Source organism: Cydia pomonella, chromosome 19 (genome assembly GCF_033807575.1).
Source record: "Cydia pomonella isolate Wapato2018A chromosome 19, ilCydPomo1, whole genome shotgun sequence".
Classification (NCBI taxonomy): domain Eukaryota; kingdom Metazoa; phylum Arthropoda; class Insecta; order Lepidoptera; family Tortricidae; genus Cydia; species Cydia pomonella.
This window is the reverse complement of record NC_084721.1, coordinates 3,597,747-3,615,043: the sequence shown is the minus strand read 5'-3', so window position 1 is coordinate 3,615,043 and position 17,297 is coordinate 3,597,747. Positions and strand designations below refer to the sequence as shown.

General features: G+C 37.7%; 1 protein-coding gene across 1 annotated transcript in view; it reads left to right on the top strand.

Annotated features, from left to right (window-relative positions):
- LOC133528082 (protein pellino) overlaps window positions 1-17,297 on the top strand; it is an 89,842-nt gene that overhangs the window by 47,773 nt on the left and 24,772 nt on the right. The window lies entirely within an intron of this gene.

Genomic DNA, 17,297 nt, shown 5'->3' with positions numbered 1-17,297 from the left:
CGTGCGTTAAATTACAGAGGTGAACGTAAATCGTAGGTAATGGCTGTTCCACGACGCACCTTGACCGGTCTCTTATAATCCGCCACACACGGTTTTCCCTACACGTACACCTTAATACTGCAATACATTATTCACTGTTAATTCTTTGAAAAGGCGCACATAAAGTGATTCTGCCCAAGCTCCGGGTTAATGTGTCGGAAAAATAAACAGACATTACGTTTATTACCTAATTTTGTTAGACGTTAAATTGTTACACCATGAATGAATCCCCTGCCCCGTTTCGAAATTATGTCAGCACCGAAAACACGTAAACTCAGCGGGTGTTCATTCCCCTCAAAATGGGATTGCTTATCTGCCAACAGGCGGTGTCTGCTCGCCTCAGAACAAAGTGCCACAGCGCAAACAACGGTTGCTAAATGAGGGATGCCTCTCTCCATTTAAGTAGTACCTAACGTCTGGAATCAATACATACTTCAAATACTGAGAATCTCCGGAATGTCCCCAGCCGACCGCTATTTAACGTTTCAAAAGCGCCAAGTATTTGTTACGAAATGTTTTGATTGAAGGTGTTTTTTTTTTCTCTTAAAAACTTTGGTTTCGTGCCAGGAACGTAGCGCGATCACGTGTCGTCTAATGGAAATAACTGACAGGTCTGTGGCGAAATTGCGTGATGCGAGCTAAGCTGCCGGGACTGAAACTATTAGGGCTGAAATTTTTACATTTTCTATTTTGATATCGAATATTTAATGGCTTAACAGTTGTATCATATCGCGTTATTTAACTTGAAATTATTTAATTCAGGCACGAATCCCATATAGTGTTAGTACAAAAATTATTTAGCTACTATGTTAGTGTACAGTATGAAAAACAATAAATACCTAAAACGAATTATAGGTAAAAAACTTAGTAAGTCACCTGTTGTATGTAGTTGTGACGTGTTCGAATAGACAATACATGTTTGAAAAACACACACAAACAAAACAAATGTCTATTCGAACACGTCACAATTACATACAACTGATACAACAGGTGACTTACTTAAGTTTTTTACCTATAATAGTATTTATTTCGACGATGCGTTGGTTAATTGGTTCTAAGTTCTAACGCATCAGTGGGCAGTCCACTCTGGCGACAAATGTGTTTAGGAGAGCGTTGGTGCTACCCTGCAATCTTTACAATAGGGATACCGCTCTTTTACGCGTTATACTTCAACTAGTAAACTTCAGTTTTCACGGCAACAAACAATCGAGAAAAGTAACTAACAAGTCTGTGGCGAAACGGCGGCACTAACCCAATTATGCCACATTTTTTGTTATTTTCTATTTTTACCTCGTAATAATTACTTTATTCGCTCTCTAACGGTTTCATCAACTTTTCAGACAAGTTCTACTTGATAAACCTTGGTTTTTTATTGCGTGGGATTCTGACGTTTCCTGGTGATGCCAGGCAAAAAAATACTCCTTAAATTTGTGGTAGGAATTACAAGCCAAAATAAAATATTGGAAATACATTTTGACATAATTATTTTTACATACAACCATCATTATACTTTCTTTATTCGTGAAAACAAAGATAGTGTAATTTTAAAGTGCACTTTGGATATGAGAAAATATTAGGTATTTTTCTGGGGTGAAAAAATAAATTGCAAAATTGTTTATGTCACGACTCATGTCATCCGGCTTTCAACAGTTTGAACGTGCAAATATGTTTGCTCTCCTTAGTCCGTGTTATTTTTGTTATTTCGTTGTTATAGTTTGTTAAGAAATCTCGTTTACGGGAACTGCCGACTTTTTGAATTTTTTCTGTTGAATAACTCATGCAAGATATATTAACTTCATATAAAAATTGTTGACAATAATAGGTACAGTAAAAAAAAGTTTTACTATCCCTGAAACGTCAAATTATGACAGCTGTCAGAATTCCACGCAATAAAAGATGTAGTATATCCTGAGTCCCCGCGTCCGTTATAACGGCCAAAATCATGACACGTGTAAAGACCGGCCGCTAAAAAATAAAGTTATCCATAAAGTCCCAGAGTCCGCTATAACGGCCAAAATCATGACATTTGTAAAGACCGAGCGCTAAAAAATAAAGTTATCCATAAACGCCGAGTGTCCGTTATAAAGGTCTAAATGTTTCGCGCTTAAAATCAGGTGATAGTGGCGTGCTCTTGAGAACCAATGGCCGTCGTCCAATCCGAAATGTACCTATCTTTCTTTAGCAAAGGCTATTGCCTAGTAATCAAGAATATTCCCTTCAGTACGACGTCACAAGTCCAGGAAGATGTCACGTCGCGCAGGTGGAGGTGAGTCCAATCCATTTTTTTTTTGCTTAATCCTTTTTGTTTTTGTTTGCCTTTTTATGTATTTAATGAGTATTTTATATATTTATTATAATTTGATTACTAGTTTTATTGTATATATGATGTTTGAAGTACAATTACGTGTTAAATTAATTTGACCTTTGTAACGCACTCTCGGACTTAGTTTATAGTATAGGTCGCCATGTTTCTGGCGTCTTAACGGACTCTATGCTATACTTACATTATTGTTGAGTAGTGATTTTAAGCATACAAGAAATTGTTTGACCCGTATGTTTTTATGTATGTATGTTTGTTTGTTACTTTTGTTTGGCTTTTGGCTCGCGTTTGGCTAAATCAATTTTAAAGCGGTTTTCAGAGAGGTATGCGTTACATTTAGGAGAAGGGTTCAGTACTAGAACCGACTAAAAAAAGGGGCTCTCTTTGACCCCTATGTTTTTATGTATGTTTGTTTTGTTCTTGATTTTCTTGCGTTTGGCTGAATCGATTTTCAAAGACGTATTTGATACACTAAGAAGGTTTTAGTACTTAAACCGACTTCTAAAAAGGAGAGGTACTCTGTTTGAACCGTGTGTATCAAAGTGGCTACTTGAAGTTGGTTCCTTGAAACACATAGATGAATATTTTCTAATTATATAGTTACGCGCACAAAGACATTATTTTGTATTGAGAAATTAATAAGTTATATAATGTTACAAAAGATTTATCACAATTGTTGTTAAAATACGTAAGTAAGTTACTTTATAAGGAAACTATTGTGATGTGAGAAGTAGACTCATTTAACTACAACAGTTTTGTATTGAATTGGATTTTAAAATAAAGGTTTTTATGTTTTTTTTTAACAGAATGGTTCTGTGTTTTTTGTTATTTTTCATAATTATAGCCGAGAGGCCTTTATAATGCCCAAATAATTTGTAAAAAAAAATATGCTTAAAGTATTCCTCTTACAGTCTATAATCAACTTTGTTCCAACGAAAATCTGACAAACTCATTTTAAACCTTAAAATAAGCAACAGAAGGTTCAGGACTCAACACTGATGGTGTTATAAAGGACTCCCGGCTTTTATGCGAGCGGACTCGTTTTTTATCCAGGACTTGACGCTGATGGTGTTAAAAAGGACTCTCGGCTTTTATGCGAGCGTACTCATTTTATATCCAGGACTCAGGAGGTTAAGGAGTAAACTTCAAATGGTTTCAATTCTCAAGATCGTTGTAAATTCTTAGACTTCAATATTTATTTTGACTTCAAAATTTCGTGACATGTCTAAAACAAGTAAAGCAGGCTTCTCAAGTAAACCTCAACTTTGTGATGTTTTTTCCGGTCACGTTTTAAACTAGCAAACTTCTCAAGTGGCTCAAGGTTCAAGATTGCTGTAAATGTTTCCCAGTGCAGCATCGTACAACGAGTGTTTACCCGGCGTCCCGGCGCCGCCCGTATCTAATCGGCTGGGTGACTGCCCCCCGGCGAGAACAATGCGTTGGTCCCTTCCCAGCTACACAGCCAATGACTTATCACATCTGTTGACTTATCTGATAAAGAATGCCCGAAAGCCATTGAACGGGACAAATGCCACTATTACGCAGAATTTAAAATCGTCTAGCGCTTGTTTGTCTGCTTTTAGCATTCACTTTACCACGTGGTGTACAGAAACAACAACAAGCGCGGCTGCAAACGAATGACTCTTATCACATCTGTTTATCTGATAAAGGACGCTTTGAAGCCATTGAACTTATTCCGTACAGGTACATTTCTACGCAGAATTTAACAAGGTTCGTCAAGCATTTGCTTTATTGTCTGCTTGTACCATTACCTTGCGGGGTATACAAATACAACAACAAAAACGCCCTTATCAAATAAAGGTTGCCCGAGAGCTAATGAACGAGAGAGATATGATTGGTATGCTGAACGCTAATTGATACGTTACTTTTACGCGGAATTTTACTAGGATCGTCTAACGTTAGTCTTCTTGTCTAAATTTAGCATGACCGCGTGGGGTATAGAAATCGATGTATTAACATTTACCAATGTTCTCTAACTTGCTGGAAAGTATAGGTAAACGCTAAGCGCGCATATATGCGTTGGAGTTATTAGCTTTTTGCTCAATTGCTGGCAGTTCCTATGGGGAGGCAAGTTCGTTGCCGCCGGCCGACGCGCACTCCACTCCACATCCTGTTTCGGACGCCATTTCATTGTTTTCACTTACGCACACACGCCAACTCTATCATATTCGCCTAAATAAACATTTAATTCAAACGTAACAACAACGGAAGCAACGAAACAAGAAGCACCTATTAGCATTTTCGGCGACAGCTTTGTGATGAATTTTAATGTCTCTCGTAGCCACAAAGCACGATCTTTGTTTCTCATTCATAATAATTCATATCCACTATAAACTATGCATTGAATGATATACAACAATAAACTCGTAAACAAAAAATAAATTGCTCGCAGCTTTTGCGTCTTTGTAAGGCCTTGGTATAGTCGGTATCGGACGTTTTGCCACGATTTATACATTATCGGGCAGGAGATAAATGTCTGACCGATTCAGACGAGGTGTTTCCTACAAATAACCCAATTTCGGTATTTATAGACCGTAGAGGGGTTTGCGGGCTTGTGGTGCGTGTATAATAAAAATCGGTTAAAACTGCTCTAGGAATCTTATCATTTTCTGGCATAAGCAAAAAAGTTAAAAAAAAAACTCCGGAGAAAACAGTCCATGAAAGTTCGTAGGTACCAGGAAATTAAAACGACAGCTTGGTCTGAAAATGCAAGGTGAAAATGCAAAAATATTCAAAGGACCGACTACAAATTAAAATTGATAAGCAAAAGGTTTTATTGATAATGAAACCCGTTTTGGGTCACAATTTTACCAGCCCAGTTTTCACACCTCTGCCAGCTCCCTACTTAAAATTCTACACCAGCCATCACAGTAGGCCATGTTTGGTTATAGGATTGATGTAGTAATTGGGTCTATTGTCAGGTTATAAATAGACATTCTGTGTCGTCATAGGGGAATGCACAAATGTCAGTCACCTTTTATCGATCGCAAGTTTCTAAACGCGAAACACAAAGTCTCAAGAGGCGGCTCGCCAAATTTCATAAATCAAAACACCTGTCAGTTTAAAAAGTCATAAAGGTTACTTTGAAGTCACTTTCAAAACGAAAATAATTTAAATCTCAAAACAAACTTGTCATCAATGGTGATGCCATTAAATATTGAGGTGACCTCGGTTATTGACCTAGGATCTGATTTATATGCAAATACGTTTTATAAGGTGGAGTTGAATGGTGCGGCTGATGAATGGATCAACGCGAAGAGCCTGACCTACTGACCTCACTGCTATACATATTGATTCAATCAGGGGTGTTTTAGGGGCTGATGGGTTCGATGACTTTTAAATGTAACATACAGAACTCGTTATGCGTTGATGAGGTTAGATTTTCAAATTTGATACACAATCTTATCGCCTTCATATGAGTTGACTTGATGTTATATATTGAGTAATTTATCAGTCATTTTTACCCTCAATATTTTGATGTTCATCACCTAATTGGTGCCTATTGCATTGCTCATCAACTTTAAAACAAAAATATCAACGAGCGTTTACTGAACGATCGCCTATTCAAATAGGTATGTACCGTTATATGCCTCCGTTTCCGCATTCATTGAGGACTGTTTGGTTCAATGCGTCCCAACTAACCTCCGGAACCTCTTATCCCATCATTTCATTCTTTACAAATGTCATCCTTATTCCCATATATCGAGATTGCTTTTGCAAATCACTTATTAAGTGCAGGATGAGCTATTAGATTTGCACTGATGCACAAAACGCGGTTGATGCGACACGTTCGCTGGTCGTAGAGTCCGCAAATTGCACTGTAGGTATAGGTATAGTCTAACTATGTGGTCGCGATATTTCAGTTACTGTTTGCAACAAAGGCACTGTTACTGTTTGCATACTAAAAGCTTGCGCTGCCCTGTACTGTAGTAATCTCGCAAAATTGTATTGAAATGGGTTGCGTTTTTAGGTTATAAATTATATGATGACAGGTGTGTCAGCGTACCCATCGAGTTTAAAAAATACTATAGTGTGTGTTTCTTCATTATAAGCTGCTGATTAGTTTGTAAGCATTTTTAGATTTGGCCCGTAAACAGTATATTACATATGTCAGGCTTTCTTATTTACTGATCGAGGTATGTATACTTTTTTTCTGTACGGCGGAGCCGGAAAGCGGCAACTTCGTTTAGCCCAGCAGGCCGAAAGTTGACGCTTACTACCAATAATCGCCAGAAAATTCATTTTTATGGGACACATAAAAATTGGGTTTTGTGATCAAATAAAATAAAAGGTATTGATTTAGAACCGAAAACGAAAAACGATCAATTATCAACGAGAGGACTGACACAGGTAGGAGAACCACCACTGCCTGTAAATTGTAATCCTAGAGACGGAAGAGATATCTAAATGGCACCCCTGTCTTTCCTTTCTTTAGCAGTTTATTTCCGGCTAAAAGTGCTTTTTTATCGCTCTGTAACTGTCTGCAAACCGGAACCATTGCGGAGCAGCTGAGATACATAAATTCAAATTCGGTTTGGATTAAAATGGAAATTGATTCTTCTACGGTGCGCTTGAAAGGTACAATCGACCCAATTGTGCGTATTGAGCGCCGTTATGTGCTTCCGTCTTTCCCTCATTGAGAGAAGATACTCGTAATGATGCGACCTATGCATTTATAAACAGTGGTTAATATATTACATATGTCAGGAGATCACCTTTTAGGGGCGGTAGATTTTTGAGATGAGTAAAGGCGGTTTTAATCTAGCGTTTTATACGAGCGTACGAGTATACGTCGTATCGAGTACAATCGTATAGATTAAATGCAGGGAAATGTAACGCGCGTAAAACCAAATGTAGGGAAATAAAACGCGCGTGTAAGCTCACAGCGCTGAAACGACCGTAGGTATACGCGCAGAAAATCACGCTAGTCTGAAACCGCCCTAAGAAGCCAGTAGGTACTTATAGAGCGAGAATGCAGACTTTATGTGCGGCGTGAGGAATGCTTATAACCTAAGCGGGTATTGGATATGTAGGACAAGTGACATAGACAGGTCTTTGTAGAGTGCATATCGTCACGTTGCTTCGTTTGTCACTCAGCGTCAAACATCTTTTTAAAAGTCGCCCTCAAGCACGACTTGACATATGGAGTCGCGTCAGTTAAGACGTGCTGCTAGATATGATAGATGGGCCCGTTTCTATTTTGCTTACAAAAACGTTTGGTGTTTTCCCAACTCGATGGAAAATTACTATGTAATATTTAGGTACTTTTTTATCCCAAATAGTATTTCGTATTTATTCTACCCAAAATAAGGAGCTCTTCAAACCAGCCAAATTTTATCTAAACTAACGAAAATAAGAGTCAACAACAATAAAAAGTCGGCCTAGATAGGGCAAGATGATAGCGTACGGCGTCAATTAGAAGCTAAGGTAGGTACCGGTTATGCAAGCTGATCATATATTTCTACGCTTGCCCAAAATCCCTAACGAAACCGTCAATTTTCCACTGGACACGTAATCGCCACTGCATCCCATTTTAATTGGCTCGTCTCGTTCGTTTACCTCGTTGCACCGGGGTCCGCGACGTCACGGGGCCGTGACGTCAGAGGGAGACGAGACGGCTCGGGCCAAGGACGTCGCCGGGCCGACCGCCCCGCAACACCCGAACAATCAATACGGTTGCCTGACAACCGCCTGCTGATCTAGACTAGGACTGCCATTATTAAACACGTTTTACTAAAAAAAGTACAAATATACAGTCTCTTTTGGAAAATAATGGGTTAAATATTGATATGTAAATATTGCAAATAACGAGCTCTTCGCTGACAAAGTCACTGGTATAAGCTAGGTTCGCAGAGTCAGACCAATCTAAGTTGGCAACGATTTTGATAGCGCAGTCTGTGTTAAGTAAACGTCATAATTTTTCTGGGCTGTCAAAATCGCTGCCAACTTATCCTGGTATGACTACAGACGCTGCCAGGCGAAACAACAATATACTACGATGGTCTATCATGTTAATCGTGTAATATGGTACACCGTGCAGGTATCAATCATAAAGTAGCTAACTCTGAGAATATTTTTGATGATAGTGTTAACTGCAGTCACGTAAGTGATAAGCGTTTTTATCGCGTGACAAAGACAATGAAACTTAGGTCATAGCTGACAATTTATTTGGCAGAAAGTGACAGATACTTTGTATCTCTTATCGGAACCATTAACTACCACATAACTACCATAAAGGTGCGTTTCAACCGATGTGCGAGGATGCGTTGCGAGGGATGTGTTTTTAAGAACCAATAGACTCACTGCACGCTGAGCGAGGAAAACAAATGAGTGATTCTGGTTGAAACGTATAAACTAAAACCTGCGACATAGATAGAATCAAGGGAGTGTAAAGTGGATGATGTATCGAGTGGGGATCGGAAAGTTGGAAAGTGCTTTAGTGAACGAACTCCGGCCAAATCGGGGACAACCTAGCTAAGGAAAAGCTAGGTCATGACTTCATGAGTATCCTAATCTAACAAACTTGCATGAAAAATTTTAGGTACCTTATCTACTTAAGGATCTAAAAAGTTTATGATTTCATCTTTGGGAAACAGGCGTAAGTCTATTGTTTATTATATATTCGTAAAGGCCAATTTTGGAATTAGTGAGACTTGAGTTGCATTTACTACCCATTTAATGAAAATTCTGCTTTTTCTGACGGTGAGGCAGAACTTTTACAATTCATGAATTTACTATTATTATTTTTGATAAGTACGAGTGGCAAATTAACTGGCACTGTTAATTACTGCCGCTGGATATTGTGTCAGTTAGGTAGAGAATACAAATGTTTGTCTTAAAAAATAGGGACTTTATTTATGAAAAGTTAGTCGAAATAGTTTCATATTCCTCGCTTTACCCAACGCTATAAAGCCGGGGGAACTAAAACACCCGGAGACAAAGTACTGAAAACTTTTGGCATCTACTTAGAGAACCGTCTAAAGTTGTAATAAAAATGATTAAATATTCAAAACAACAGTGAAAAGTCTGTAATAATTCGACAAAACGCGCAAAAATATCTAATACGACGTTATTTGATTCATAAACCGTATCAGAGATATGTGTGATCGCTAATACGTACCAGAAATTATTGGTGACAATAACAGTTATTGCAAAATTTCTCACCGTGCTTTATTTGTTCGTCGACAAGCCCTGTAGCTGTAGACACACATAGTCCTGGCGATAACCCGGTTTCTTTTATCTTTCTTGCGCAACTTCCCACATAGCTAGAGTCATAATGACATTTCATAACCAACGCAACATTGCAGGGATGTATTCGTTTTTACTAACCCCGATGTAATGTTTAGTTCTGTCGTTTTGCTCGGATCGTGGAACAGGTATCGATCTAGCTTTTGTGTGCTGCTGTATATCGTGCTGTGTAGCGAACAAAAAAACTGCAATAGGTACAGGCCCCGGAAACCAGTAGCTATTTCCCCAAAGTGCTGGCTGAACTCCAACGAAATATCCTTCTTTTGCATGCAAATACCAGAGCGAAAGTATTTTAAATTCTAATTGTTTGTTGTGAATTTTTGTGCCGCATAATTTTAAGAACGATATTTTTATACTGTTTTACGAGACCACCGCGGAGGAGGAAGTGACATCTGTTTTGACGTGGATCTGCGAAAATAAGTCTTATCCGGGCGGTTTCTTGTGAAGATACGTGTCGAGATTGAATCATTAAATTTTGTGTTATATTCCAGGAAAAATTGAACTTCCGTTGTTCTAATTAGGCGAAGAACACGTATATTTATGCGAATTAAGGTGCAGTAGGTACAGAAAGTGAGTGAGAATGAGTTTTTAAAACGTCGAAGCGCGTTTTTAATCACATCACAAAACGGCTACCATAAGTTTAATTAGCAATCTTGAAGCTTTTCTCGAGGGACTGTATAGATTCGAATCTTGAGTGTTTCATTTTCGCTCGATGGAAAAAATCACGAACATTGGTTTAAAATGTACTTTAAAAATTTGTTACAAATTATGCACAAAAGCTTTAGCTTGCTTAGTGCTTCTAAAATCGGCAGTATTATGTTTGAGTTGGTTTGAGGAAACGTATCGATTACTTTTTCATTTATTTAAACGTACAAAATATCAAAATTAAAAAAAAAAAAATATCCGCGCTCCCGGGCACGCACTTCCATCTCGCTCACGCTTACGCTCAAATCGATATCCTGTTTGTCCTGTTATAAATATGTAACTTTAACCATTGCTCTTTGGAGCCTTTGCCAAATATTACCAGCTAACCGCAACGCGGCGGTACCATATTACTCCACATTATTAACCCAAATGGTAGGCCAAAATGTTGACGGAATGGTGACCGCTCTCAGGCGAAAGGAGTGCCTGGCGTCCGTTGGCTCGTTGGGTGGACGACATTGGGAAAATTGCGGGTCACTTCTGGATTAAATTGGCTCAGGACCGGGATAAGTGGCAATTGGCATATAAGAAGAGAGGCCTGCGCTCAGCAGTGGGCGATAAAAGGCTGATATGATGATGATTATTAACGTCTTCGCCAAAGCAAATTCGACAAAGGAAATTGAAGTTTGCTTTCGCGTTGTCGAAAGTAGGAAACTTTAACAGATACTAAACTTTCCCTTTTATCTATTAACGAAGGCTGTAACGGATCTCTTCCACAAAGGATTTCTCAAAAAACGTTAGTTACCGTTCAAAGTCCAGGAAACGCTTGAAGGCATTATTTTGCGCCCATTTAGTTAAGTACCGCAAACTTATTTGGTTGACTCCCCAGGGCCCACTAGGGCTCAGGGAGGGGGAGTCGAGACAGTTCATCGGTCCCCGGAGTTATGGTTGAGACACGATCCGAGATTCCAGCTACTTATTAAGTCTAGACGTTCGTGTTGCCATGGTTTCGTACAAAATTACCCTCAATATGAATATGGAATTAATAAATCTTTCTACGAGAAAATAAGACAAAATGAGTTACTTGGATTGTCTCGTAATGTGTTCATAGTGTAGCAGACTTATACAGCGTGTTTTTCTTCTCGCTCGACAGACACATTATGCTAAACCGATTTTAATGTATTGTATAATCAATACACCCGTCTCAGACAAGATGAATGTGCCTAAAATTACGCTGTCACGACATTTCACTTCCAATTTGCATGCTCTTGTACGGTACGTTGCCACGGGAAGATAACGACAAGACGTATTAGTGACGTGCCGTTAACAGTGTTCCCATTTATCGGCTGATGGCAGCAATTTGTGGCCATTTAATGTTGCCGGCAAAAAAAGATAAATAACGAATTGTGATCATTTTAAATACAGACTAGAAACCAATCGCGAAAACTTCTTTTGAATCAAAATTTACGCAGTTACTGTTAAAATTTCCAAATTTTAACAGTAACTGCGTAACTTTTGATTCAAAAGAAGCCCGCGTATTTTGAATTGTGCTAATTTTAAATTACAGAATAGAAACCAATCGCGAAAATGATGGAAATTTCAGAAGCCGCGTAATTTTTTATGAGATAATGTGATAATTTTAAATACAAAATAGAAAACTTGGAATACCAATTGCAAAAAGGCTTACAATTTTAACCGTGTAGCCGTAACTTTTGATTCAAATAGATAAATGCCATGTCGCGCTGCAAATGTCTATCAATATCTGCGTAGCTCTTGGTAACGGGTGGTAAGGAACAATATTATGATTATTGCTAAGTTTTCCTCACACAAGATAAATACGGGTTTGAACTTAGCGCACTTTTGGCAAGCAAAATGTATCGAGTGTCTAATATTGAACGTTGTTACCGTAAATAGTCTGCCATTTGTTGACATTTTTGAGTGACAAATGAGTCTACGATGTTTTAGCGATGGGCTAAGAAATTAAAAATTTGTTAATTCTCACCTTCTAAAGATATATTACGAGCACATAAAAGCAGATGTCAATCCCCGCGTTACTTGTAATGTTGCCTCATTTCCAACAAATCAATAATTTCTCAGTGTGCCCCCGTACATGCACATCCCTAGAACTCATTATGAGATAAACTAACTCTGACACGCGTTCTACTAACTTGTATAGTTTCAGCACTGACACCGTGTTGAACTCGGCGCACTTCCGACAAGCAACATGTGTCGAGTATTGAGTGTTGTTTCCGTCGATAGTCTTCAATAACATTAAACTAAGCTGACGCATGTAATACCTGCGATTTGTTGTAGTTTGCGAGTGACAAATGTGTCGTCACGTTATTATCGTGATGGGCGAAGGAAATTAAAGTATGTCGGCTGACTCAGCTGACTCTTATCTTTTTAAATCATTTTTTGTACCGATTATAAGATAAAAATTAAATTTACAATTATTTACAATCAAACACAAAAAACCATCTTATTATCTATGATCGGAATGAATTAAAAGCTGTTCCTTAATAAATTATACATATTTGAAAGACTCCATAGAACATTAATTACATTTCCTATCTTCAGGCGAGCTGCTGTGTCTCTTCGACGATATCCAATACAAAACCAGGCTTCGTAAATGAACTCCCATCTCCCTAAGGTCTTTTTTTCAACGAAATATTCTTGTCTTTTAAATGGATGATAAAAATGCGCGTGATCACTGATTAGTCGTTTCACGATACGGTCTCCGGATGCGAATCATGCAAATGTTTTGCTTACGGCAGTAAACGCGTGGTCGATTGCCTTTCGCGACTAAGAAGATCTTTCACGCAAGGTCAGACGGTCAAGCCCGCTCAACGACCACGAATTTAAATTTCAATCGGAAATACCCCAGGCAATATATTCCATGTCTGAAGACATTTCTTCTCTTGTCGCTCAATGAATATTAACTGTTACTGTGTAAAAAAGAAATACCTATTCTAAACCCAACAGTAATACATCGGCGATGGCGAAAAAACCTTAGGTAAGCTATAGAGATGATCTCCATGTAGGTATACATATGTTCAGGTATTCTTAGTGTTAGCTTCATGTATTCTAACATTATTTACTAGGGTGTCGTGCTGGCCGCACAGGTATCTATTCCACCAACTTAGCATAGCAGCCAGTTTGTTTAGACGGATGTCTTCCGTGTTACATTCGGTAGCTCCTACATCCGAATGTAACCCCATATACGACCAATATATCATTAAACGGCGACATTCCGTAATGTATTCACGGCACGTTACCCATTATAACACCGTTAGATGGCGTGACCTGCTTGCGGCTTCATTTACCACACGGGGTTAATAACGTAATATGTTGATTGGACTAATCAACTTTTTAATGAATAATCTTCTTAATTTCTTACATTTCTCACAGTACACGCATACCTAGGTAGGATTTGACGTACCTTACTCGACGAATTTTGTATTATTTGTTTAGAAACCAGTAAAATGCGTCTGCGTCCAATAAGCATCTCTTTCTATCTCTCATCTTAGCCTTCCCAGCTCTTGCATCGGAGTCCAAAATCCGTTTTCTTACTTTTTTCCTCTACTTCCCACGGTCTGCAGCATCTCGGTCTTTTGTAAGACCTATGTCACCTATGTCATCCCTCGCTGCCAGCGCGATGGAAATCTGAAAATCAAGTAAGCAATGCATGAAAGCTTTCGAAAGACAGCCAAAGTGGTTTAAATCGCAATTCCTTTGCGGCCCGGAGCGAATCATATCCGAAAACGACGCTATTTGGCGCCTCAGTGACATTCAATTGGGTCACGATGTCACGAAGTTCTTCAACTTTTTAAATTCGCTACGACGGTAAACAAAAGTATAAATGCGTGTTTATTTTGTCAACGCTCATAAACACAGACTTATGTGGAACTAGACTACCCGACTGTTCAATTATTCCCCAATGATGTAGACTAGTTTAAGAATTGCGTTAAAGCTAATGCAAATGACTATTCCTCCTGAATATTAATATATGTATATCAGAAGGAACGGACTGCATAACACCTCATGCATAAACCCACTCGGACAGATATTTTTGTCCGAAGTTTTTAATATCCATTAATAATTTGTAGTGACACTGACATCTATCTAAATAGCGTCTGTAGTGTTTGTCCATGTTCAGTAGCGAAAGTCCTTTTGTTCTACCAACAATGGGCCGAAATTGGGATAGGCGATTGACAACACGGTGTGAATCCGCCCGTACTTACGCGATACAATGGGATAACATAAGAACAATTGAATATTCATATGTTAACATTATCTTCTTTAGGTGACGTTAATTATCATGGTAAAAAGCTATCTGAGACCCTGCTGCGAAAAACGAAAATCTTAAAATTCCCTATCTACCTCTTTGTCGCTCGTATCTGCAATTCTGCAAGAGCGATAGATAGGATATCGAAGAGAGAGGCAGATAACGATATTTCGTTTTTTTGCGGTATGCCCTCTGGACAGACTAGACAAGATATTCGTAAATATTCTCTTGCTAATATGTTTCAGCTTATTATCTTCAGTAATTGCTTTTAATCGCGGACCTACTTGTTTTTTCCGGAAAAAACACTGAAAATTTTTGTAACAATAAACTCATTATAAAAAAATCAAAGCATGTTGTGGCTATATTTTCCTGCTACACTTTCCTCTTTCTCGATCCGGGAATACTTAGTTCTATGAATTACTCACATCGGGCTTTCCCAGCGAGAAGTGTGGATTCCCGTTTACACAATGTCATTTTATAAAACAACCGTTAGGTAGTGATCATATCTGTATTGGATAGGGAACCCTAAAAAATACGTACATAAGTATAGTGATAAGATTATGATAACATATATTGGGTCATTCTACTTTTTGGTTCATATAGAATTCCCACACTTGATGTTTTGATTAAAATGTTTATCTTGAGAACCTGGTTCTCGCTTAACTTTGCTGTGTTTTAATTGAGAAAGGGCACAATTAAGCTTAACTTAAGATAGTTTAGTTAAATACCTAACTAAGGTCTGATTTTTCAAATATCAGATAAAGTTATCTGTTTGATAAATATGTCACTCTTTTTCTTCTTGCATGTGAAAGAAAGGGAGCGTGTTATATATATCTGACAGATAGCTTTATCTGATATTTGAAAAATCAGGCCTAATGGAAATAAGAGTACCTACCTAACTCAGTGATCATTGTTGGCTCCGCCTTTTGTATGAATACATGGATCATATTTAGTGATGGTGATCCTCTTTTTTTCGGACTCAAAATCAAACGTGTGTATTAATCTCTGTGTTCGCAACGCTACATTTCGAAGTTTATATACAAACATATGGAGCAAGTTCAGGAACAAACTTTTCAAAGATATTCAATAAGTTTTACATTGTTCGAATATTCTTGCCATCCGATACAGGTCCATATTTTCTTATATGCTTAGTGCTCTTCCATAACCACGTGACTGACAGGAATGTACACAAATGTACATTTCTAAAACGTGTATCAAATATGTTTTGTTTTTTATATCTGATTTCCATTTCGATACGTGCGATAACATCATTTTTAAATTAGTTTCGGCAAGGTATTATATTAATGGTGTTATTGTGACGAATTTATTTGACAACCTCGCACAAAGAATAATAAGAGACCGATGTCCAGTTTTAAACGAGCAATAACTGATAGAGAATGAATAAGAGATGTGTTTGCATCAAATGGATAACTTGGAAATTTTGGGTTGGGTCTTTGTCCAGAGATTCTTGTATATTCGATCGATAGAGAGGCAGATAGTGAAATTCCTATTTTACCGGACACCACACCACTGTCACCACTGTTATGCGAGTCCGGGAGCGATTGAAAATTCCGACGGCTAAGGTTATTAAATTTTACAAATTCCACACCTAGGGATTGAGTTTTATTCAATGGTCACCCAACTTACTGTGTTTTAAAGTCTTTTAGCATAAATTCCAAGTGATAATGACTGCTGGAAGGCCTATAAGTAATGTGTTACTCGCGTAATGTTTAATTTCCAAAGTTATAAACAAAGACAACATAGGAGCCCGTTTAGCCAAGTAATAAATTTTATAGGACCAAGAAATAGGGCAGCAGTTCCTCAGGGAAGGAAGTTGCGATAAATTTGTATTACAGTGTAGTGTAACTTGGATAAACGGTGTTTGGTTATTAAACTTATTAACGACTTTTAGTTCCGTATTTTTTAAGGTATTGAGTGCACATTAAAGCTAATGAGCAGCCCTGGTTATTCAATAAGATCACGATATTAAATTTGTGTACGTAGGAAACGCTTAGAATATTTTCTTATAATTTTACATTTAACCAGCTTTGACATTAAGCAATAACTAAAAGATATTTAAAAGTAGGTACTCATACTCTAAGCTAAGGCATAGTATAGACGTAAGATAAAACTAATTTGACTTAGGTAATCTGGATAAAGTGCAAAAAAATAAATTCATTGTCCTAAAATAAGCAAGGAATTATTACCTATCTGGGCTACCTGCTATAAAATTTAGTTTTTTAGCATTAGGAATAACTCCATAGAAGTAAGCGTGCAGTAATTATCTGGCTCTTTAATTGTAAGTAATAATGAAATTATCTATGTCAGTACAGTACTTATAATTTACTGCAAAACGTTACCGCAAAATGTGCCCGATTTGAAACAACAAGCAGAACAAGCTTACTTCTACGAAGTTGTTTCCGATTCTAAAAAAACTAAGTAAATATAAATAAATTATGAATATGTAATAATTGTACCTATTGCGTACCGGTTCACGTGTGATTGACAACATAGTTACATTAGTTATTTATTTTATTTTATTCAATATAGTCAAAATAGCCCCGTAAAACTCAACAATGATTTTGACTGTGGGGTTATATCAGTCTCCAGTTATGTAACTAAAATAACTTATAGTAGGTAATTAATTACTACAATGTATGGTAATGTTTCTTTTAACCTAGATTTAAATTTAGACTTTTTATTTTCACGTTTTATGGCTTCAAGCAAACTGTTAATTTTGGA